Here is a 25049-nt window from a genome sequence, read left to right on the forward strand (position 1 = left end):
CAGCCATGAAGCATGATTTCTTACCTTTGTTCTTGGATGATTTGAAGTCTTTCTTGCCATTCCATTTTTTTTTCATCATGGTTTTTCTTGTTTGGACACCTTGCTGCAATATGACCAATTTCTTCACAAGAAAAACAGATTAGAGGAACTTTACCTTTGTATTTTTCTCTGCCTCTAGAATATTTCTTTGCTAGCAGAGCTTCAATCACCTCGAGGTCACTGTCTGAACTTTGGCTTGATTCATTTTCACTTTCTGACTGAGATTCCTTCTCCATTTTGTTTTTCTCCTTGAGTGAGAGCTTGGCTTGAAATGCTGATTCAATGTTCTTGGAGGCTGTAACATAGTTGTCAAAGTTATCTAGTTCAAATGCAGTTAGTCTTCCGACTATGGCCTCAAGATTTATCTGATGATTTGCTTCACATCTTCTTTCTCGAATTGCAGAAACTCTGATTGCATACACGAGAAGCAAGGTTCTGAGAACTTTTCTTATAACTGTTTCTCTTTTGATATCACCTCTAGATGCTCTGATTGCACTCACACATGCTTTAACTCTTTCAACATACTTTGCAATGTTTTCATCCTCTCTCATCCTCATTTGATCAAATTGTCCTCTTAGACTTTTTGCTTTTTCTCTTCTCACATTATCATCTCCTCCATATATCTCTTTTAGCTTGTTCCACATCTCAAAGGTAGTTTTGCAGTCCTTAATGTCATCAAATTCTTCATAACTAAGAGCGGATGCTATGTCTATCATCATATTGTTGTGAGTCTTCTTTTTAGCAATGTCATTGACAGACAATGTGCTAGGAGGTTCTTCATATTTTTCTTCAAGGTATTTTAGTCCAGTATCACGAACAGTAGCCAGATGAAGTCTTATCGGTCCTTGCCATGTGGAGAAGTTATCTCTGTTGAGTTTTGAAATTTCTCTTTTGTAAGAAATCTTGATCTTTGGCTTAGATCCTTGAAATCTCTTCTTGCAAGCACCAAATGCTTAATACCAATTGTTGGAAATGAAAATAGAGTAACTGAGAGGGGGAGGGGGTGAATCAGTTACTCAAAAACTTTCACAATCCCTAAGATGTATGAATATCCCCTTGATCTGATTAATATAAAATGCTGAAACTTGATAATGTAGCAAATGACAAATATTAAGAACTGATATGTTATCATGCACAAAGCAATTTAGCAATTAAGAACACAAGAGACACTAGATTTAACGTGGAAACCCAATATGGGAAAAACCACCAATGTAACTAGATATTGTTTTTCACTCTTCTAAAGTGAGCCCTGTTAGGAGCCAACCCTATTAAAGGATACAAAAACACACTGTTCGGTGTGACCCTGTTAAAGGATTTAATCACCCTGTTAGGAGTGGCCTTGCTAGAGGTCTTTAGAACAATTCAACTGAACTGTCACCTTGTTAGAGGATTTATTGAATGGTTGTTAAACCAACTCTGTTAAGAGATTTTGAATTCACTGTTACAATGGTTAGAAAGCAACAATGAAATGACCTGACATAAGGTACAAATTATCTTTGTTGATTACAGATTTCTGTTATGCTTGGCTGGATCCTCACAGATCAAATGCAACTTTATAGCTCCTTCAACACATCTGATCCTTCTTCAGACTTTTCTTAAATTCACCTTATCATTTCATATTATAATTCGCATTCATAACTTCTTCTTCACAATCACACACTCTCTTAATTCATAACTGAAATGACCATCTATACCTTTCAGATTATCTAAGTCAGCTCGAATCACTGACTATTCAAACAATTACAATAGTTAGCTAGAAGTAATTAATTGTCACATCCCAATACTGGCCGACCCTGCATGGTAAACTTTCTTTAGAAAATAATTCCTGTGTTAACCGACTAAGCTCGGTGTATACAACGAACTTCATGACAATCCTTCAGTCACAGGGAGAACTCGGTAAGTACTGAGTTTCCTGAGATAACCGAGTGAGCCCAGTGGAAACTATCCTTTGGAGACCGAGTGAAGCTCGGTTAATACTGACTTCTTCATGATTTCTTTGATGACCAAGTGAGCTCGGTGGAAACTACGCTTTGGAGACCGAGTGAAGCTCGGTTAACACTGACTTCCACATTTCCTTCGTTGATCGAGTGAGCTCGGTGATCACTATCTTTCACTTTTCCTTTGTTGACCGAGTTAGCTCAGTTAACACTGTCTTCCTCATTTCCTTCGATGACCGAGTGAGCTCTGTTGGCATTGTAGATTGCATTGCAGACTATCTGAGCTCGATGATCTTGAGACTAATGACTGATATGACATTTGTGTGACATCAAGGACAACATTATCCAATAGCCTGTCACTAGAAATCTAATTGTGTTGGTTGTGAATTGTTCTATAAACCTAAGTTTTGAGTGATGATCCAAAATATTTTAAATCAATAAGGATTATTTGCTTAAATTATTTCAATTCCATTTGGCTTTAGAGTCCATCACTTTCTTTTTGTGTCTTGTAGTTGTAGCTATTCACCAATAAGCATCGGGGTCTTGGCTCAATAATTACATATTAGGAAATGTATAAAGAATTGCATAGTGAGTTAAGATCTATTGGAATATTAAATGTATTTGGTTTTCTCATGAGTGTCTAGTTCTCCTACCTATCAGAAGTTGACATCCCCATATCTCCTTTGACACTACAACTCTAATAGTAAAAAACATTTAATGCTATTGGTGTAAATAAGTATTTACTTATTACACTTACTTAATTTTACTTAGGTTAATGCATTATTTAATTATTTTGCATTGTTTTATTATTATTTTAGGTGAGACACTAAGGAGTTTGTGTACTCTCATTGATTTACACAACTCTAATTATGCACATGGTGTCTAGAACACATGAGTTCACTTCATTCACTGAGTTGTCATGTTGACGAGATAGTTATTCACACTCCTTATTTAGCACATGTTGTCTGCACCACTGAATTGCATGCTACACTATTTTAGGCTTATCTTCAAATTATTGCACTTAATTTCATGCTTAATGGAGGATAACCCATATGTGGTGGACATGTGCCTAGTGGTATGACTTATCATGATACTATCTTCTATGCATTCTAGAAGCTCTCCTGAGGCCTTTATATATAGGCACTCCTAGTGTACTCTCAAGTTGGTTAAGTTGGCATATTGAATGAATATTGTCATTCTAATCATACTTTATCTTATTGGTCTACTATGTGCTTGTGTTTGAGTTCCTTGGTCTTGGGTGAATTCTAGCCTAAGCCAAATTCTTACATGGTATCAGAGCTCTAAGGGAGATTGTCTATACATAGCCATTTGAGATCATTCATGCTTCAACATCTTGACCTGAATCTAGAGGATCTGGAGAAATTGGGAGAATCTAGAGTTAGATTCGACATAACCGTTGCGTTTGGAGCATCAATTCAATGAAGATCGACTATAAATTTGCCTATGTTGGGTGAAAGTTGATCGTGAGGCAAATTATTTCTGCAAATCGGAACTCAAAGACCCCAATTTTTAGTTTGGGTATGATCATTTTATTGATCTAATTGTTTGATTTTCAGATATGAATTTATTCTTAGTTTTTTAGGGTATTTTTTGAATTTTGATTTTTGGGACAGCTACCCAGTTAGAGAAAAAAAAATAGTTGAACTAGGCAATGACACCCTGGCTCAGCTCTGTGATTTTGGTAGAATATTTATTATTTCGTAGGGTTCTATTACAATTAATCAGTGAGCTATATTGTGTGGGCATCTACAAAATCTGGCAAGAGGCCTACAAGCCAGTGACAACCCTTAAATAGGTGACTCCTTTTTATTTTTCACATTGGGTAGTGTTTACTTTTAAACAACTTATAATGCTATCACCCCATGCATGTGGGATCAAAATTTGAGAACACTGGTGAGGATAAAAGTATATTCTTGCGCAAATACTAGCACCTACTTCGAAAGACCGACCCCTACCGAACTGTAGCTTCGGCGATTATATTCTCTAGACACGCAAAATTTTATACAAGTATGTACACAGTCAATGATCCACATTGAATCTAAATCACTTACACATGGAGGTCAAGTCACCTGCGGTTCCCACCAGCCCTATCAGTGCTTAGTTGGCATCCATGCCAACAAATTGTACAACATAGTCAGCTTTGCCTGGTCATTGAAACATGTAGCCCTATCATCAGACACATTAGTGTATAAATTTTTTACCTATCATGTCTGTACAGTTCCATACAATATTGACATCATCATGATGTCATGCTAACATCATCACAAGGGAAAAGTGTGCTGACATCATCATTTCAAGAGCTTAAAATTGATTTGCTATCTACTCATCAAAATAGGCCAAATTACAACTACTGTGATAGCTATATGACCATCAAATTTGACCCTATCATTCCCTGACGCAACCCCTCTCCAAATTAATTTTGGTTTCTGTAATCTGACTTCGGGAGGCCATAACTTGAACATCTGGACTCCAAATTAGGTGTGATTGTTTTGAAATTGGGTAGAATTTCTTAAATTTTTTAATGGTCAACTTTTTTTCTAGTTTTAGTGCACAGATTGTTCAAAAATTGCATTTTTGGCTACTATACCTATATAATCCTACATTTTGCAATTTCAAACGCTCCGTACGGGAACATCTAGAGTCAAAAATAGGTTTTTTTTTTTTGTCTACTTTCCAAATCCTTAGTCAGATTATAGGGTTGTGTGAACAAAAGTGTCACTTTCAACAATAGGGCCTTTCTTTACATTGTAATGCTTCAGCATTGTAGCACATTGGAAAGTTCTAGATTTGTAATCCTTCAAGAGGTTATAAAAAGCAAAATAAGAAGTCCACAAAGGCAAAAATTGGCAAGTGGACCATTGTAATTGCACTACTAATAAAGTGCCCAAAGCATCTATTTTTCAGGGGTTTCTTTATTTAGTGAAAAGGGGGGGTGTTCTTGGTGTTGTGTTCTTGCTTTTCTACCATTTTCTTTCATTTGGCTTAGGCCAAAATTCACCCAAGACCAAGGAACTCAAACACAAGCCCACAGTAGACCAATAAGATAGATTATGATCAGAATGACAATATTCATTCAATATGCCAGCTTAGCCAGCTTGAGAGTACACTAGGAGTGCCTGTATATAAAGACCTTAGGAAAACTTATAGAATGCATAGAAGTCAGCATCATGATAAGTCATACAACCAAGCACATGTCCACCAGATATGAGTTATCCTCCATTAAGCATGGAATTAAGTGTGATGATGTGAGGATAAGCCTACAATGGTGTAGCATGAAAATCAGTGGTGTAGACAACATGTGCTAAATAAGGTGTGGATAACTATGTTGTCAACATGACAACTCAGCGAATGAAGCAAAATCCTATGTTGTAGACACCATGTGCATAATTAGAGTTGCGTACATCAATAAGAGTACACAAACTCCTAAGAGTCTCACCTAAAATAATAATAAAACAATGCAAAATAATTAAATAATGCATTAACCTAAGTAAAGTTAAGTAAGTGTAATAAGTAAATACTTATTTACACCAACAAATGTAGTAGTTAATTTTGAATTCAAAAATTTGAGGGAAACTTTGTGTGAACAACAAGAGACAAAAAAATGTTCTCTTATTCCTGAGAGAAGAGATTTTCTAAGTGATTTATAAGAGTTTAATAGAACAACAACAATAAAAGAGTTTTATCAAAGTGTAATGACATAGATGAATGAGTTTCTTAGTTTGATGGAAAGTGAACATTTTTCCTATATAAGAAGTGATTACTCCAAGCTTATTTGTATGCAAACATACTTATACTTTTTTGCAAGTTTACTTTACAAAAATAGATATAGTCATTAGTTATTTTGTCTTTTGAATTTTGTAGTTTTACATTTTGGATCTGTAATAGTATGATTCGGTAAATAGAAAGCAATCTAGTAAACTTTCCCATCTCTAGTGCATTGTGTTTTCTTGTTTGCACTTGTTTATTTCATTGTGCATCTAGTTATTTGGAAAAATAGAGAAACGTCTCTATTCTAGTTTGTGCATTATTTTTGGAATGTTGTTTATGATTTTTTTCTGGATTAACATGCTACTTTATTGAGTGTTAACATTTACTTGGTTTACTCTTGGTTTTTTTCTTTTAATAAGTTGTTCCTATATTGACCAAGTGATTTGGTCCTTGCTTTGCTGAGCTTCCTAGGATTAACACATTGGTTATCCTCCCCCCCCCCCCCTTTTTGGTTTGTTGACATGGTATTAGAGTCATTTGGACCTACATCATTCTAAGTTTAGCCATTTATTTATTTTTTGGGTATTTAAGTTTTTTCTGTAAGAGACAGGGTTGGAGATGAGGGAAAGATTTGGTAGTAGCCACCATCCTTTAATGGACAAAACTATGATACTTGGGCAAAGAAGATGAGAACCATAATGGTTGCAAATGACTTGTGGGAGTTTTTAATCAATGGATTCAATGATGTGACTGACCCAACACAGTATGCTACCCTCACCAAGAATTAAAAGACTCAACTAAAGGAGTCAAGGAGGAAGGATGAAAAAGCATTAAGCTTGATTGAGCCAGCCATGACAGAGGTGATTTTTTTCAAGATAGAAGCAACTAACTATTCAAAAAAAGTATGGGATATCCTTTAGATGAATTTCAAAAGGACTGATAAAGTCTATGTAGTGAAGCTATAGATGATTCAAAGAGAGTTTGAGAACCTTCAAATGAAGGTTAATGAGTCTATTGTAGACTTTTGTTCAAGGATCTCTCATTTCATAAACCACTTGAAGTCAAATGGAGAAGAGTATGAAGAGAAAAGAATAGTGGAGAAGATATTGAGAAGTTTTCCTATAAGGTATGATAATCTTGTGATGACCGTTGAAGAGGCAAAGGACATCACCACTTTGACAATGGATGAGTTAATGGGCATTCTCAAAACCCATGAGCACTAGATTAATAGATCAAAAACATCTCCAAAAGAGAAAGCTTTTCAAGCTCAAGCCAATGCAAGAGGCAGGGGGAGGGAGAAATAGCTTTGGAAGAGGCTCTAGAGGTAGAGGTAATGGTAATTATGGAAAAAGAAATATTGGAGGAGAAAGCTTAGGACAAGCAAGCAACCAAGAGGGAGTGAAAAGATCTCAAAACGGCTCTAGAGGAGGCAAGAAAAATTATAGTTCTAACAAGATCAATGTGGAGTGTCATTATTGCCATAAAATTGGGCATTATGCAAGTGAATTCTAGAAAAAGCAAGGTAACCAGTCAAGGCAAAGTACAAATATGGCTGATGTGAATGTGGGTGAAGCAAACAATCTCACAACCGTCATCATGTGCAACATTGGTGAAGAAGGATGCCCTAACATATGGCATTTGGAAAATGGTTTCTGAAACAACTTGAGTGGTAATGAATACTTATTTTCTTTTATTGATAAGAATTTAAAGTTTGAGATTAGAGTGGGAAACAATGGAACCATTCCTATTGTGGGCAAGGGATCTATCATAGTCTGCACCAAGCAAGGTGTGAAGTGGGAGATTTAAAGTATTTATTTTTCCCTTGGTATGAAGCACAATTTGATGAGTGTTGGATAACTCATTCAAAATGGTTACAAAGTGTTGATGGAAAGTGACAACTATGTCATTTATGAGAAAGATGGGAGTAAGAAGATACTTGCAGTAGTTAAAATGACAAGGAACTAGATGTTCCCCTTTAGGATAGAGATGTGTTTCTCTTCTTGAATTATTGCTACATCTCCCAAGTATGCATATACAATAGTATATCAACAATCAACTCTAAAGATAATTATTGAATACCACTTCAAGCTATGACATCTCAAGTACGGACATCTTGGTTATGTTGGTTTAAATTTATTGTCCAAGAAAAGAATGGTAGATGGTTTGCCTAATATTGTAGAGTAATGTGACAAGTGTGAGGCTTGTATTTTGGGTAAGCAACATATGCTTCCCTTTATTTTTGGTAATTCTAGAAGGGCAAGGGCACAATTAGAGCTGGTGCATACTGATTTAGTTGGCCCTATGGAAACCACTTCTATTGGTGGGAGTACATATTTTATGACATTCATAGATGATTTAAGTTGTAGGACATGGTTGTATTTTTTGAAAAATAAATTTGATGCATTTCATAAGTTTGTAGAGTTTAAAGCCTAGGATGAAAAAAAATGTGGACATTATATAAATCCTACTTAAGGTCACATAGATGGGGGAGTATACCTCCAATTCTTTTGCAATTTTTTTCAAGGAAAATGACATCAAGAAGGATCTTATGGCCAACTATACTCCACAGCAAAATTGAGTGACTGAGAGGAACATTGCTGAAATGGCAAGGAGTAATGATGAAAGATAAGGGACTCCCAACTGAGTATTGGGGAGTGGATGTAGCAATAGCAATATATTTGATAAATAGGTGTCCAAAAAAAGAGTTTCATGATAAGATTCCTCTTGAAGCATGGCCAAAACATAGATGGATGGTTGAGCTCTTGAGGGTGTTCAGGTGTGTAGCATATTCACACATGTCAAAGGAGAAAAGGAAGAAATTAGATGACAAGTGTGTGAAGTGCATCTTCACTGGTTATAGTTTAGAATCAAAGGCCTATTGATTGTATGACCTAGTCACCAAGAAGATCATCACATCAAGAGATGTAGAGTTTATTGAAAACCAGTCATGGGATGACTCCATGGACAAATATTCAAGAACTTCAAGTAAAGTGACCATTATTAATGAAGAAGATGAACTTGGTGACCAACAAGATAAAGCAGAAACAAATATAGATAGCTTCAGATAGCTCTGGACTACTACTGATAGAAATAGGTAGAAAGACAAGCAACAAATGATAGCAAGAGATTCAGCTACAAGTAGCTCTAGATAGCTTCGGATTGGTGTACAAAATGTATAGAACATTAGAAGCAACAATAAAATTTTAGATCCAAATCTCACTTCCCTATTGACAAGAAATACCAAGAGTCTAAGGGAGATATACAAAGATGAATGGTATGATGAAGAGTTTGATGAGAGTACAAACATTTCATTATTTTCTCATAGCAATCCAATTTATTTTGAGGAAGCTATGAAAAGAAGAAATAGTGTAAGGCCATGGATGAGGAAATAGATGTAGTAGAGAGAAATTAGACATGGGAGCTAACTAATTTACCTACTAAGAAGCAAGTTATTGGAGTTAAATAGGTCTATAAGACTAATCACAATGCTAAAGGAAAATTAATTGGTGGTCAAGGGTTACAAAAAATAGTTTGCTAGATATTATGATGAGACTTATTCCCCAATTGCAATAATGGAAACTGTACATGCTATTATAGAAATTGCAGCCTAGCACAAATAGAAGGTGTTTCAAATGGATGTGAAGGCCACCTTCTTGAATGGAGTATTAAAAGAAGAGGTGCATGTTGAGTAGCCACCTGGTTTCAAATTTGATAAGCAATGAATTTAGAAAAATGATGGTGAGCCCACTCTTTATATCAAGGAAAATGATGGTAATGTTTTAATTGTTGTCTTGTATGTAGATGATCTGATTTATACTAGAAATATTAATGCCTTCATTGAAAATTTTAATGAGGCAATGAAAAGTGAGTTTAAATGATAGATTTGGGTCTCTTGAAGTACTTTTCAGACATCAAAGTAAAAAAAATGCATGATGGAATCTTTATCTCTCAAGAAAAATATATAAATCAGATATTCGAGAGATTTAAAATATAAAATAGTAAGGTAGCCCCAACACCAATAGCTATAGGTCTAAAGTTGAGTAAGGAAGATTGCAACAACAATGTGAAGCCAACATTTTATATAAGTATGGTTGGAACCTTGGTGTATTTGACAACTTGGCCTAATATAATGGATGCAGTAAGTTCAATTTCAATATTTATGAAAACTCCAAATGATTCGCATTGGCAAGAGGGAAAGAGGATCTTGAGGTATGTGAAAGGCACCAAAGGATTTAGTATTTTTTGTAATGCTAAAAATGAATTTGGGTTGGTTGGTTATACAGAAAGTGATTGGGTTGGAAGTTTTGCTAATAGGAAGAGAACTTTTGGTTATTTATTTTATATGGGTTTGAGTGCAATATCATGGGCATCCAAGAAGGAACCAATAGTTGCTCAATCTATGGTAGAGGCTGAATATATAGCAGCAAATGCAGCAGCATGTCAAGTTATTTGGTTGAGAAGAATCTTGGCAAATTTAAAGGAAAAACAAGAGGATGGAATCACAATCTATTGTCACAATATTTCCTCAATAGCTTTGACAAAGAATCCAATCTTTCATGAAAAAAGAAATCACATTGAAATAAGATATTATTTTATTAGAGATATAGTTGAGAATAGTGCAATTAAGATGGAGTATTGTAAGTCTGAGCAATAGCTAGGGGAAATCTTCACTAAGCCATTTAGCACAACAAGTTTTCTATGCCTAAGGAAAAGTCTAGGCGTAGTTGATTTGGATCAGTAGTTATCCTTGTATTGTTGGAATACTAAATTTATTTGGTTATCCCATGAGCCTCTAGTTCACCTACTCATCAGAAGTTGAGATCCCCAGATCTCCTCTTACATTGCAGCTCCAATAGTAAAAAACATTTAATGTGGTAGGTATGTTTGAATTCAAAAATGTGAGGGGAACCTTCTGTGAAAAAATAGACAAAAGAGGGGAATGTTCTTTCATTCCTGAGAGCAAAGACATTCTGAGTGATTAAGAAGAGTTCAATAGAGCAGCAAAAACAAAAGAGTTTTGTTAGAGTGCAATAGCATGAGTGAATGAGTTTCTTAGCTTTACATAGAAAGTGAAAATTTTTCCTATATTAGTAGTGATTTCTCCAGGCTTATTTGTATGTAGCCATAGTTTTCTACAAGTTTATTTTCCAATAATAGATATAGTTGTTAGATGTTTTCTCTTCTGGGTTCTATAGTCTTACACTCCAGATCTGTAATATTTCAATTTGGTAAATAGAAAGAAAGAAAGAAAACTTTCTCATGTCCAATGTATTGTGTTTTCTTGACTCTACTTATTTATATTGTTGTGCATCTAGTTATTTGGTAAAATAGAGTAGCATCTCTGTTCTTGTTTGTGCATTTTTTCTGGAATGTTGTTTGTGATTTTCAAGTGGGTTGACACTCTATTTTCCGAAGTGTTAGCATTTACTTTTTTTACTCTTGGTTTATGGTTTTCCCAAGTTATTCCTATATTGACTAGGTGATTTAGTTATTTCTTTTCCTAGTTGGCTGGTGCTAACACATTGGTTATACCTCCTATTTTTGGTTTCTTGACAAGATCTACAATTAATATTGGTTAGTTGATTTTTTAAGCAATTCATTTTGATTTCTCTCCTATCAAAACCCTATTTCTATAATGTGCTCAAATCCTATGTTGAGATATTCCTAATTTTAATAACATCATATTCAGTAAAAATGGATCCACGTTAATGGAAATATCAACCCTCTCCTTATCAAGTGCAACTTTTGAAGGCAAAACAAAATTCAAGTATAACATAAAATTTATATTTTTATTGCCTTACTAAAATACAATACATAAACCCTCTATTTATAGAGGTATGAGAATACTTTAAAATTCCTACCACACTTATTACATATCTTAAAATATAGAATATTAATACATTAAAATTAATAGGGGCAACTAGGGAGGCTAGATGTTAAGCTATGATGAATTGCACTAAACAACTAAGGTAATTGGATTGTCTATTGCATTGAATGCATTGTGCAGGCTATGGACAGATGATGAAAATGAGCTTGTGCAAAAATTAATATCTTCCAACACTCCCCCTTAATTTATACTACTAATTTTTTTTGCATCAATAGTACCCATTTTTCTTGTAGATATTCAAAGTTACTTCTTGGTAATGCCTTAATGAAAATATCAGCCAATTAATCTTCATATACACAAAACTCAAGGTAGACTTCTCCATTGTTAACCAATTCCTTGATGAAGTGATACCTTGCATTAATATGTTTCCTCCTTTTATGAAATACATGATTCTCAGATAATGCAATTGTTGATTCATTATCAAATAGGATTGGTGTTGGTTATTCTAAATTATGTTGTAGATTTAAGAGAACTTGATACATCCATATGTTGATCCCAAATTAGTTTTGACAATTGAATGTCAAAACACTTAAGAAATTTTCCAAGTTGATGCCGAGTATAATATAGATGTCGAGCTACAATATGCATCAAGCTAGAAATTCAATAAGTGTCAAATCATTTAGATGCCGAGCAAAAAGATCGTAACAAGCAAGTTTTAGGTGCCAAGTGACTAACAGATGCCGAAAAAAGTTCAAGTGGTGAGCAAGACAAAATTTAGTATGTTTTGAGCATCTGTAATTAGTAAGTGCCAAGTAACACATAATCAACATAAGAGTTTGTGCCTTCACAAACTAAGATGTAAACCATTTTTTAGTCGACATAAAGATAAATCTTGAAGGATTAAAAGATAATAATGAATCTATTTGGATTCCTCATGCAATCAACATGCAACCAATTAGAAAAATGGAAAGATTTGAGCAAGAAAGATGGATGAATCTCAATTGTAGATTCATACCTAACCCTAGCCACGAAACCCTTTTAAGGAGGTCAAAGCCCCATAATTTAGTATGTATGAGAGAGTATGTGAGAAGAGAATTCATGAAAGGAGATAAAGCTAGCAAATTTTGAAGGAACTAAAAGGGGTGAATTGACTTAGAAGAAGGACAAAACTACATATCAGTTAGAAGGACATGGTATCAATGCTAGAAACAACTTCATACCAAATTAGTGAGGATCACAATAGATTGAAAAACGATGTGAAATCAGCAATAGAAGATTGCTACTAATTAGGTAAAACATTCTACTATACTTGCTAATAATTGTATTAGAAGAATGAAATCCTATGGAGATAGGTTGGTTTAATAGCCATTGTATAGAGCCTTTAATAGGATGACATACCAAGTGAATGTTTTATAAATCCTTTAGCCAGGTACACTTTTGATAGAGTGTTAAAATCCTTTAACAAGGTAGGATCTAATAATCCTTATAAATTTTTAACAGGGCAGATCATGAGAATGGTCCAAAATATGTAACCTTAATAGGTGAACTTTAATGCTACAATAGTGAAGAGTTCTAGGTGTCATCCCCACCCAAGTTTTACCTTCTCATTGGAGGGTTTCTGGGTAATCAGATTTGGTGTCAAGTGTTTATGTGGATGCATTTACTTTACATACTATTTTTACATGTTTATGCATGTAATGTTAAAAGTTAAAAGTTTTATAGGTACATGTTTAATACTTCTAATTCACCCCCCTCTCAAAAGTATACTTTCCACTTGTTAATTTCTAAAAATTGTTATCAGAGCTAAGTTCTCATTAGGAGAAGCCTTACAGCTTGGAGAAAAGATCTTGAGATGGAACTCTACAAGTTGGGAAAAACCATTGAGAATCAGGAGATTGAGATACACCTCCTACTGCAACAATTGGATGAAGCTGGAAATGCCTTGAGGAGTTCACTAAAGAGAATGAAAGAGATTGCCATAGCTGAGAATGACACTCAATACAAGGAGATTGACATCACAAAGTTATTTTTAGATGGTAACTCATGTGAGTTTGATGCAGCAATTGTAGATCTCATGGGCAAGAATAGAGCACAAGCTGAAGATATTAGTAATCTCAAATTGGAGCAAGAATCACAAGCAATATTGCTATGTGAAGTAACTGAACAAAAAAAGAAAGCCATTGAGGATAAAGGGATGATTAAAGAAGTCAAAAGAATTTTTTCAAATAGATTGGAAGAAAAGTCAATAGAGTTTTCAAGGATCTCAAACATGCAATCAGATACCTTCAGCCAAATGATGAATGCCCATCATGAGCTGAATGTTAAGAACATTGAAATAACTACATTGAATTTGTAGAATGAGCAACTATAGACTGACCTTAAAAGAGAGAAAGAGTTTGTTGAAAGCTTCAACAAGTCAAATGAAGCCATCAAGTACTTTGAGCAACTATTGAAATCCCCTAGATCTAGTAAAGACACATCAAGTTTGTGCTATATAGGTACTGAGGAAGGAGAGTCATCCAAAAATGTTGAACAAAGGAATGACAAAGGTAAGAAATACAAACCCACTTTTCATTTTTGTGGTAAGAAAGGACATATAGCTAATGTTTTTTGGAATAAGAATGGTAGTCAGAATGCTAAGCCAAAGAATATGACACATTTTTACAAGTGCAAGAAAGAAGGTCATCAAGCACATGAATGCAAAACAAGGACCATGCATGCACCAAGATTTGAAGGATGCTACTACAATTGTTAGAGGTGTGGACATAAAGCCTTTGAATGCATATCCTAGCCCATATGGGACTCACCAAACAAGGGAAGAAGCCATGAAAATTCCTATAATTGGGATTACAACATGAGACATAGCTATCACTACTATCAAGAGTATGGAAACATCCCTGATAATTGCATAAGAACACATTTCAGTGAAAGCTATGGCAGATGGTTGAGCTAAACTACATGCTTTAGTTGTCTGAAGACTGGTGACATCAGTAAGCATTGCCCAACAAGGACAAAGGCACCTAACTTTGACTCAAACAAGGGAAATGGTGAGGTAGATGTTGAGCATACTAGAGGAGAGATGAATAAGACATGGAAGAAGAAATATGGAGGCAACACATCAAATCAAGGGATCACTTCACTTAAAGGGTCAAGTGGTCACACTTCATCAAACTAAGCAAGAAGGAATGTGGGACTATTATTTAAATTCTTTATCATACATCAGTTCCTAGAATAAGTTAGCACTGAAAAGCATAGATTAGCATGAATAAAGATGCAAGGTTAAATTTTCAAAGTTTTCACATTGTTGCCGAGTAAGGTAAGTTGTCTTCAGATGGTGAGTGAAAACCTAGTATATGCTGCGTTGTCTACCAAAATCAGTAGAAGTCGAGTTAGTAGTGGTTGTCGAGTAAAAGTAAATTCTTATTGAAGTCGAGTAAGGAAAACTCTAGTGGATACCAAGTGTTGGAAAATCAATGGAGGCCGAGTAAAGCATACTTGCATTAGAAGCCAAATAGACAACTATATATGCACTAAGCATTAAATGTTATGTAATAAAAGGTATAAAGACGAGTTTTTGATTATTTCTTGTCATTGCAAACATAGAGAAAGATAGAGAAGAGCACAAAAATTATTTCCAAGCAGAGATTGATGCTTTTGCAAAGATTCTTGCAAAGATTCAGCATTGCTTTGTCAATCTAAGGTATTTACTCAAGTGCTGAGCTATGCAGTTATGAAATTTCTATATTTTGAGACCATAGTTTTCAGAAATGACATCTAGCTCTAGGAATCCCAAGGATAGGGAACCATTTGAGGTTCAATTGGTTAGAAATGAAGTAAAACAAGCAGATTTTAGACCAATTCTTGAAGTGGCTTACAAAAATGACCTTGTCGGTGGTTTGTCTATAATCCCACCTAAGGTTGTTATGGTGCAAGATGTCAAAAAATGTTATAATTTTAAAGTTGGAGCAATAGGTGACATGGAGATTAGGCAAGCTTATGAAAAAAATTGTGAAAATGGGGTATTAAAGGAGGAATTCTAGATTTTTGAGAGAAAGGGCTTAACCCGTGCCCTAGATTTCCCTAAAATTTTCAAAACTAAATGGATAAGAATAGTGTTGAGTAGAATTCATGATGGATTCTTATGGTTGGAGGGTGGACCCATAAAGTTGTCAAAGAGAATCATAAATAGGTAACAGGGAACCCAACCTTAGAATGGCTAAAGACCCTGAGGAGTGATTCAAAAGAAGCCATAGAGAAGAACACTCTAGCTAAATGGAACAAAAGAGGCATGACAATAGACATAATTAGAGATCCACTTGTAGAATTTTTTGTTAAGGTAATATCCCATAAATTCTACTTGTCAAGTTGACTAACCAATATACCATGCATTGCAATTGATGTGGGATACAAACTTGTCAAGAAAGATCATACATATGATCTAGAAAAACTACAATTACAACATATTATGGAGAATTTAGGAGCAATAAGGAGATCCAAGAGTGCTCAATGTAAGTTTGGATCAATTTTGATATGCATATGTTTTTATGTTCATAATGAATTCCCCTATTTTGGTAAAATAAGTTGGAAAACAAATAGGTCTATAGTAGTACAAGTTAATGAGTATATAGAGCAGATGGAAGCCAATTTTGAAACATTAATGACAAGCTATTTTGAAGATGTTTAAGAAGTCTATGAAGAAAAGGCTCAGAATACCAGTTTCTCTAGTGGATCAACATATCATTGAAATTTTTTTCTTAGTTGACATTGATTATACATACGTCCAAGCAGTTGTAGCAAGGGTAAGATTGCTAAGGCTACTTGGTTATGAAATTAACATTGATGAGGCATCAACAACAACTACAACATTGCTTGCAGAGGACATTGATAAAAGTGTAAAACCCTTTGGCACATTTGATGTTGTGAAATACAAGGTAGAGATGGAGTTGAAGACTACTTCAACCATAAAGAAGAATGATAAACTGGTCAAAAAGCTAAAGGCCAAATTTGGTGAAGGGACAATAGAAGTAGAAGAAGAAGATGATGAAGAAGAAGAATAGGGTCAAGGGGCACTTGCCTTGACACAATGCATGGGTGAAGATGTTGAAGAGGAAAAAGGTGTTGAGGAGGAAGAACAAGCTGAGGAAGCACGTGCCAAGCTAGAGCCAAAGAAAAGAAAAGCTTAAAAACAACTTGTAGCTCAACCCAAAGGCAAGAAGATATCCAAGCCAAGAAAAGCAAAGCTTACTACAAGGGAAATTACAAGAGCTACAACAAAGGAGGCTAAGGAGCAAGAGAAGAAGATGGCTACTAAGTAGGAAGGTCCAGCTAAGAAGAAGCTAAGAAGAAAGTATGTTGCACCTCTTGAATCATATGAGGAAATGAATAAATATGAAGACACTAGCCAATTTAGAGTGGTATGTCACACCACCAAGTTTGATTTAGAAAATATATGTAATAACATTAGAGATAATGCAGACTTATTTGGCTTGAAAAGCATTGATTTTTATAAGTTGAATAGAGGAGAATAAAAAATAGTTAAAGAATTAGTCTACACTATGATGGCCAAGTTCAAGAACTCTCCACTTGAACTTGACAACTCAATGCCTAAGGAGTTATATTATATTGTAGAAAATAAGTGGCACTATTGCCTAAATATTGAAAAAGAAATAAGAGAGTCAGCATTGGCTCGAGTAATGCCTAAGCTCACTAAAGGGAAAATAAGTAAGGAAAAAAAGAAGCATGGAAGCAAATTTGCACCCAAACATAGAGCATTTAGTATTCTCCATAATAAGATTGAGGATGTTGTGAAAAAGTCCACTCAAATGTGGAAATTTATCTATGGCCTCACAACTGTAAAAGAAGGAGAAGAAGATCCCTTTGAAGGGAGAAATAATGAAAAAGAGGATGAAAATGAAAAGGAAAGTGAAGGAGAAAAAGAGAAGGAAGATACAGTGGAGAAGGAAACAAAAAAGGATGATATGGCAACAGCTAAAGAGAAAAAAATATAATAGAGTGGGATAAAAACATAAACTAGTGTCACCTTTTATAAAGAAACAAGATATCAAAATCTGACAGTTCAACATTAATGGCAAAAAAAATGGTATTTGTATTCAGAATTTGAAGATGATGTAAACTAATGAAATGTGTAGAATTGGATGAATTTTATGGCTATAATTTTTATAGTTTTTTTGAGTAAGAATTTATTCATTTTTTTATTAATTTGACATCCCTTTTTTAGTTGTAAAAAATATAAAGTGTAGTTCCCATCAATCAAGTATATGCAAATAATTTTTTTTGATTTGATTTAAAAATATCTTATAGATGAAATGTATGGCTAGGGAACAAAAAAATAAATAATTATTTTTTATGTATATTTTCTTTTTGATAAGTACTCAAGTTTGACCTTCTTAGAATCCAACAGTTTTTTCCACCTGTCAAAACTTCCCTATCAAATCTATATCTTCTTGAAAAAAAATTACATATTTGTGAAGAGGACTCTCTCCTCTAAAGATAAATATAATTTTTTAGTTTTTTTTGTTATGATTTACTATATTTTTTTTCTTTTTTGAGGGAGCATCTTTTGAAATGTTGAAATATTGACTTATAATATTTTGAAATTATAACATATTATAACTAATCAAAAAACTAAAACAATGATATAATAATGGTATTGAATTTGAGATCTATAAAAGGGTATTTTTAGTTTTTGAAAAGAATTCTTTTGATAGAGAAATGAGATTTGACAAAAACAAGTTTTGGTATGCTAAACGTTGACACAGATCTATGCTTTTATCCAATGTGCAAGACACACAATTGTCACCTCCAAGTCCTCCACATGACACTTCTACACCTACAGAAACAATAAAAGTAAATAATTTTCTTGACAATTCTGGTTAGAATATATATCCATTGACTGCAAAGGATCTCAAAAAGATCCTTGACCAAACAACTCTACAAGCCCAATTATGCAACAATCTAGTGTTGGTCAGTGTAGATGAATTTCAAAAAGTAGTAGCTGATTTCACTAGGGATAAGATGGAAACACAAGAAACATCTTCTCTCATCCCTACAGCTAAAAGTGGACAACCCAAAGAGCAAGCTACACAAGATACATTAGCTAAGATTGACTCCACAGTTAAATTCATTACAACTGCTAAGGAGCCAACAAAGGACCAAACAGGAAAAATGGATACTTTTGTTCCTATTACACAAGTACAAGGTGCACTACCTCAAATAATAATAATTGATCAAGGAAGATCAATGGAGGAGAAGGAGACCCAAAAGGAAAAGGAGCAAGTAGTTATTCAAACTTTGGTTAATCTGCCATCCTTTGGGACTCGAACAAAAATGTCACAAAAGTCGAGCATTGAAGCAATACCACTTCAAATTTTAGCACCAGGCTCGAGCTCTACAAAGGTTGCAAGGGTACTTCACTATGGAGACCCTACACTAGATGAAGAAATAGTCATTCCTAAGTATGAATATGAAGCTATGAACATTGATTAGATCAATGAAGTGCAAGAGGCACTAGAGAGGAAGAAAAAGTATGAGATACTAAAAAATGAGTATAAATAGAGGCAAGCATTGATTGAAATAAATGAAATCTTTTTAGATGCATTTAGATTACAGACACCTGATGAAACAAAGCCCATCATGGAGCAACTTTCAAACATAGTGGACCAGGTGCAAACTGAAGACTGTGATACTAATGAAAAACTAATGGAATGGTCAGAAAAGAAGTTTCAAACAAAGGTGAATGAAATCATATCTAGTGAGATAGCACTATCTCAAGTAGAATTGGCTAAGAAAAATGAAAATATGAAGACAATACTTGAGAACATATTCTCATTGTACTCAAATTTGTGTGATCCTTCCATCTTCACACAGTAAACTAGCCAGAGAAATATGAGCTTAGAGAGAAACTTGAAGATATTAAGCATGCAACTACCTAAAGATCTAGCTCAAAGTGAGAAGCACTTTAACACAAGGCTTCACACTCAAAAGGAACTAGGTGTATTGACAGTAGAAGAGGCTAACACAAGAGCCAAGTTGGTGCACATACAAGCGTCCCTCACCCCTCACATGGAAATTTCTCAAAAGGAACTAGCTTATGTAGAGAATGCGATAAAGAAAGATCCCAATATTTCCACATTAGATGGCTTAGTTCACCTTGCAACAAAGATAGTCATTCAAAATAAATCCCTAGAAGTTGTAATACAAACTTGGGATGTTTCTCTAAGAGTTATAATGGAAGTGAACAAGAACTTATTGGCTAAATATTCAGTTAGTGTCTAAGACCCTTCAACATAAGTGTCAAAAAGGGGGAGAAAAGCTAGAAGGATACTTAAATTGAAAGGGGAACATGTGAAAGGGGGAGAAAAAATAAAAGGGGGAGAAATAAAATAAACAAAGAAGGAGCAAAAAAAGAACACATCAAGTACCAAAATTGAAGACAAGGAGCATTAGCTAAGGCACATCAATCTATTCAGAGATATTTTGATTACAAGAATATGGAACATCAACTCATGGGGAGATAAAAAAAATTTGAGGTATATAGTCCTTAAAAAAAATTTGAACAATTTTGGAGTTTTGTATATAACAGAATGTATATTATACTCGAATAGATTAGTTTCATTTTGTATAGTTAAGTGTTTTTGACGCTCATGTCAAAGGGGGAGATTGTTGATCCTAGATTGGTTTTGACAATTGAGTGTCAACACACTTAAGAAATCTTTCAAGTTGATGCTGAGCTACAATATGTGCCGAGCCAAAAATTTAGCAAGTGTTGAGTCATTTAGATGCCAAGAAAACAAATAGTGCCGAGCAAGTTTCATATGCCAAGTGACTAATACATGTCATGCAAAGTTCAAGTGCTGAGCAAGACTTAATTTAGTATGTGCCAAGCATCAATAATCAATAAGTGTTGAGTAACACATAATTAGCATAAGAGTTTGTGCCTTCACAAACTACGATGTAAACCATTTTTGAGCTGACATAAGGATAAATCTCAAAGGATTAAAAGATAAGTATGAATCTATTTGGAAACCCCATGCAATCAACATGCAACCAATCAGAAAAATTGAAAGATTTGAGTGGGAAAGATGGATGAATCTCAATCGTAGATTCATACCTAACCCTAAGTCATGAAACCTTTTTAAGGAGGTCGAAGCCCCATAATTTAGTATGTATGAGAGAGTTTGTGAGAAGAGAATGCATGAAAGGAGATAAAGCAAGTGAAGTTTGAAGGAATTGAAAGGGGTGAATTGACTTAGAAGAAGGACAAAATTGTAGATCAGTTAGAAGAACAAAGTATCAGTACTACAAACAACTTCATACCAGATTAGTGAGGATCAGATTAGATTGAATAGCGATCTGAAATCAACAATATTAGATTGCAAGTAATCAAGTCAAACATTCTACTATACTTTCTAACAATTATATTAGTTGAATGAAATCCTATGGAGATAGGTTGTTTTAACAATCATTGTATAAAGCCTTTAATAGGGTGACAATCCAAGTGATTTTTTTGTAAATCCTTTAACTAGGTACACTTTTGATAAAGCATCAAAACCCTTTAATAGGGTAGGATCTAAAAATCCTTGTAAGCTTTTAATAAGGCAGGCCTTTCACGAGGCAGATCATTAGAATGGTTAAAAATATGTAACCTTAAGAGGTGAACATTATTGCTATAGTGGTGAAGAGGTGTGAGTGTCATCCCCGCCCCAGTTTTACCTTCTCATTGGAGGGTTTTTGGGTAATTTTATTTAGTCTCAAGTGTTTATGTGGATGCATTTAATTTACATACTATTTTTCTATGTTTATGCATGCAATGTTTAAAGTTAAAAAAATTATTGGTTAAAGTTTAATACTTTTGATTCAAACCCCCCCCCCCCCCCCCCCACCCCGCCCCCCCTCCCCCCAAGAAGTATACTTCCCACTTGTTAATTCCCAACACCATATTGCTTGACATGTAGCAGCAGTGAAAGCTACATATTCTACTTTAGTTCATGTGATTGTGACTATAGTTTACTTCTTTGATGCCCATGATTCAACTCCCAATCTAAAGTGAAAGATATAGTGGGAAGATTTCTTTATGCTATCAATTCTACTTAAAAAATTACTACCAGTATAACCAATCAGACCAAAATTGTTAGCTTTGGAATATAGGATTCCATATCTAGTTGTTCATGCAACATCTCTCTATATCCCTTTTCCAACTTCCCAGTGAAATTTTTTTGGTGATTCCATGAACCCAGAAATAAAACTTACACCATACATGATATTTGGCCTCGTAGATGTCATACACATTAAACTTCCAAAAATTCTTTTAAAGATAGTTGGATCAACATTTGAGGCCTCTTTCCCCTTGCTCAATTTTGTTCCTATTGTAACTAGAGTTGATACTAGATTGCAATTCATCATTTTAAATCTTTTCAAAACAATATTTATATACTTGCATTGAAAAATGATGATATCTATTTCATATTGAAAAACATTGAAATTCCTAAGAAGTATGTGATCGACCCCAAATCTTTCATTTCATATTGTTTCATCTTTTATGACTTGGACGTGTCTATTAATAGATTTCTAGTTAAAATCAAGTCATCAACATACAAAACATAATCAAAATTTGGCCTTCTTTATTGTTCTTTATATATAGTGTGAGCTAACTATTACTTCTATTGAATTGATTATACTCATCATATATGAGTCAATCCTCTTATACCAAGTTATAGGGCCTTGTTTTAAACCATAAGGAGCCTTATTTAATTTATATATTTTGTCTTTGTGCCCACAAACCTCATAACCAAGTGGTTGTTTAAATATAAAAAATTTCATCAAGAAAACCATTCAAAAAGGCTTATTTTACATCCATTTGATACACATTCCAATTACTTTATGTAGCTACAATGGGAGAAAATGTTTCATTATAGTCAACTTGATATTGTTGTGAAAATCCTTTAGCAACAAGCCTTGCCATATGTTTAACAATTTTACCTTTTTCATCAAATTTAGTTTTATATTCCCATTTGAATCTTATACATTATTTTCCTCTAGGTAAATCCTTTATTTCCCATATTTTATTTTTTTCAATAGAGTTGATTTCTTCATTCATTCCCTTGATTCATTTATCTTCTTTACTTACTTCTTCAAAATGCAATGGATGACAAGAAAATAAAGAAAATTTTGAGCAGTGTCTACATTCTCTTCTTCTTGATTATATATATCTTCTAAGCTTCTCATTTTCTTACCTTTATACCTTGGTTTTGAGAATGTAGAATCTAATTCATCACTTATATTTATATTTGAAGATGATGCTCCTTGCACAAAGTTCCTTGTTGGAGTACTGGGTGGTGTTCGACTACCTTATTCATTTTATTCATTCACTTTGTAGCATTGGTTCTCCTCTTGTGACTTGTTCATTATCATTTTCATCTCAACTTATTAGGTGATCTAAGAGAATACCCTAAAGCTATCTGATGGGCCCATTCAAACCTGGTGTGACCAATTTTGATAGGTCTTCCCCATCCTTAATGTTGATGTCAAGCACAACCTCCAAAGGTTGACTAGGAATTTCTCCTCTTCCATTACTATCTCTCTCAAATCCAATATCGATGTCTTCAGGGTTAACAATATCTCATTGATCTCCTTAGTGAAGAGATAGTCCTCCAAACCCTTTAGGATAGACACTATCTCACTATGTTCCACCATCGAGGGGTTCACTTGCACATCAATAGGATGCACAACCACAAGGGGCCAACTAAGGTAGAACTAGCCTCACTACCTCCATCTATGGAAACCCAAGGGGAGGATATTGATCTGTTTTTTAATAGAAGAAATACAATTACACAATTATCCACATTTATTGACATCAAGAAACCTTTATTTCTATTAAAATAATTGAACTAAAATAAATGAAAATATTGAAAATATTAAAAAAGGTAGTAAAAGAAAATATTCTAATTTACTATCTCATTGATCTCCTTAGTGAAGAGATAGTCCTCCAAGCAATTTGGGATAGCCACTTGTCTCACTATGTTTCACCATCAAGGGGTTCACTTGCACATTGATAGGATGCACAACCACAAGGGGCCCAACTAAGTTAGAGCCAACCTCATTACCTCCAACCATGGAAACCCAGGGGGAGATAGTTTGGGTCCTTATTTTGCCTTATTGAATTATTAATGGATACAATTTCTATTTTTGAATTTTCTACATAAAAAGCATATAAGTAAAATAGTTGTAAGTAAATGGTGTTTAAAGGATAAAATACTTATATTGAATTACTGATTTGTTATTTAATAAAAGAAATATAATTGCAAAATTATTCACAGTTATCCACATCAACAAAACTTTTATTTTTATTAAAATAATTGAAATAAAATAAATAAAAATTATTGAAAATATAAATAGAGCAAAAGAAAGTATTCTAATTTAATGTAAAAGCTTAATTCTTTAACTTTTCAGCTGAAAACATAACAAATCATAATTTTTTAAATATGTAGTTCATTTATATTTTCTACAATTTATTAACATGGAAAAGAAACATTTCTAAGAAAATTAAATTTAAAAAAATATTTCATAAATATCCTATATTTAAAAAAAAAATTAATCGAAAACGTGAAACTTATAACTTCCAAATCTAAAAGATATTCGATAAATCAATATTGATATATAAAATTGACAGAAACTTTTAGAGCATCATCAATGCACAAGTACACGCCCAATGATTGATAAATAACGATGCAATAATGAATTCCTCAATGACATTGATTCAAAAGTTTGAAAAGGTCAAAGGAAAATCACAATCAACAATTAATTCTTCTTTTACTGTTTGGTGCGAGAAAATCCGGCTCGAGCCCCATTCTCGCCTCTTGAATTGCTGCCTCTTCAACGCGTCATTGTTTTACTTTGAATATCATCATTTTTTTCCTTGAATGGCAATGTTGACCTATTCATCAGTAATCTGGCACTCTTGTGTCCCTTCTCTATAAATATCATACACCCTCATTATTCATCTTCATTCCCGATATTCTTCGCAAGACATTAACTCGATTCTTCCTCCTCCATTTGCAAACCGGTCATATTTCTTCGTATAATATTATGATGAGATCAATGAAGCTAGTGAAAATCATTGTAATACTGTTGGTGCTCAATCTTATGATTTCCTTCGCTGCCTCTGCTCGTCCAATCATCAAGGAGAAGGTGAAGACATTAACAGGCATTGATAATCTGCTGGAAATCGTAGAGATATTAGCGTCATGTACTAACTGCGCCGGCAACATCAAAGATCCCAATTGCTGCAAAAAATAAATAAAACAAGGCTGCATAGAATTACTTTGCAAAAGATTTTCCGCCATGGACCCTTTGGACATGCTTTTCATCGTTTTTAATCCGCCTTGAGAAGGAGAATATAAGAATTGTTTGAAGGAGCATGTCAATATTTCTATCAGGTTCATCTGTAATTTTACGAGTCCAATTTATTGGTCATTGGACAATATATCAGAACTCAATTG

The sequence above is a fragment of the Cupressus sempervirens genome, chromosome 3, assembly GCF_028749045.1.
Source record: "Cupressus sempervirens isolate cs-2001-9-10 chromosome 3, ASM2874904v1, whole genome shotgun sequence".
Lineage (NCBI taxonomy): Eukaryota > Viridiplantae > Streptophyta > Pinopsida > Cupressales > Cupressaceae > Cupressus > Cupressus sempervirens.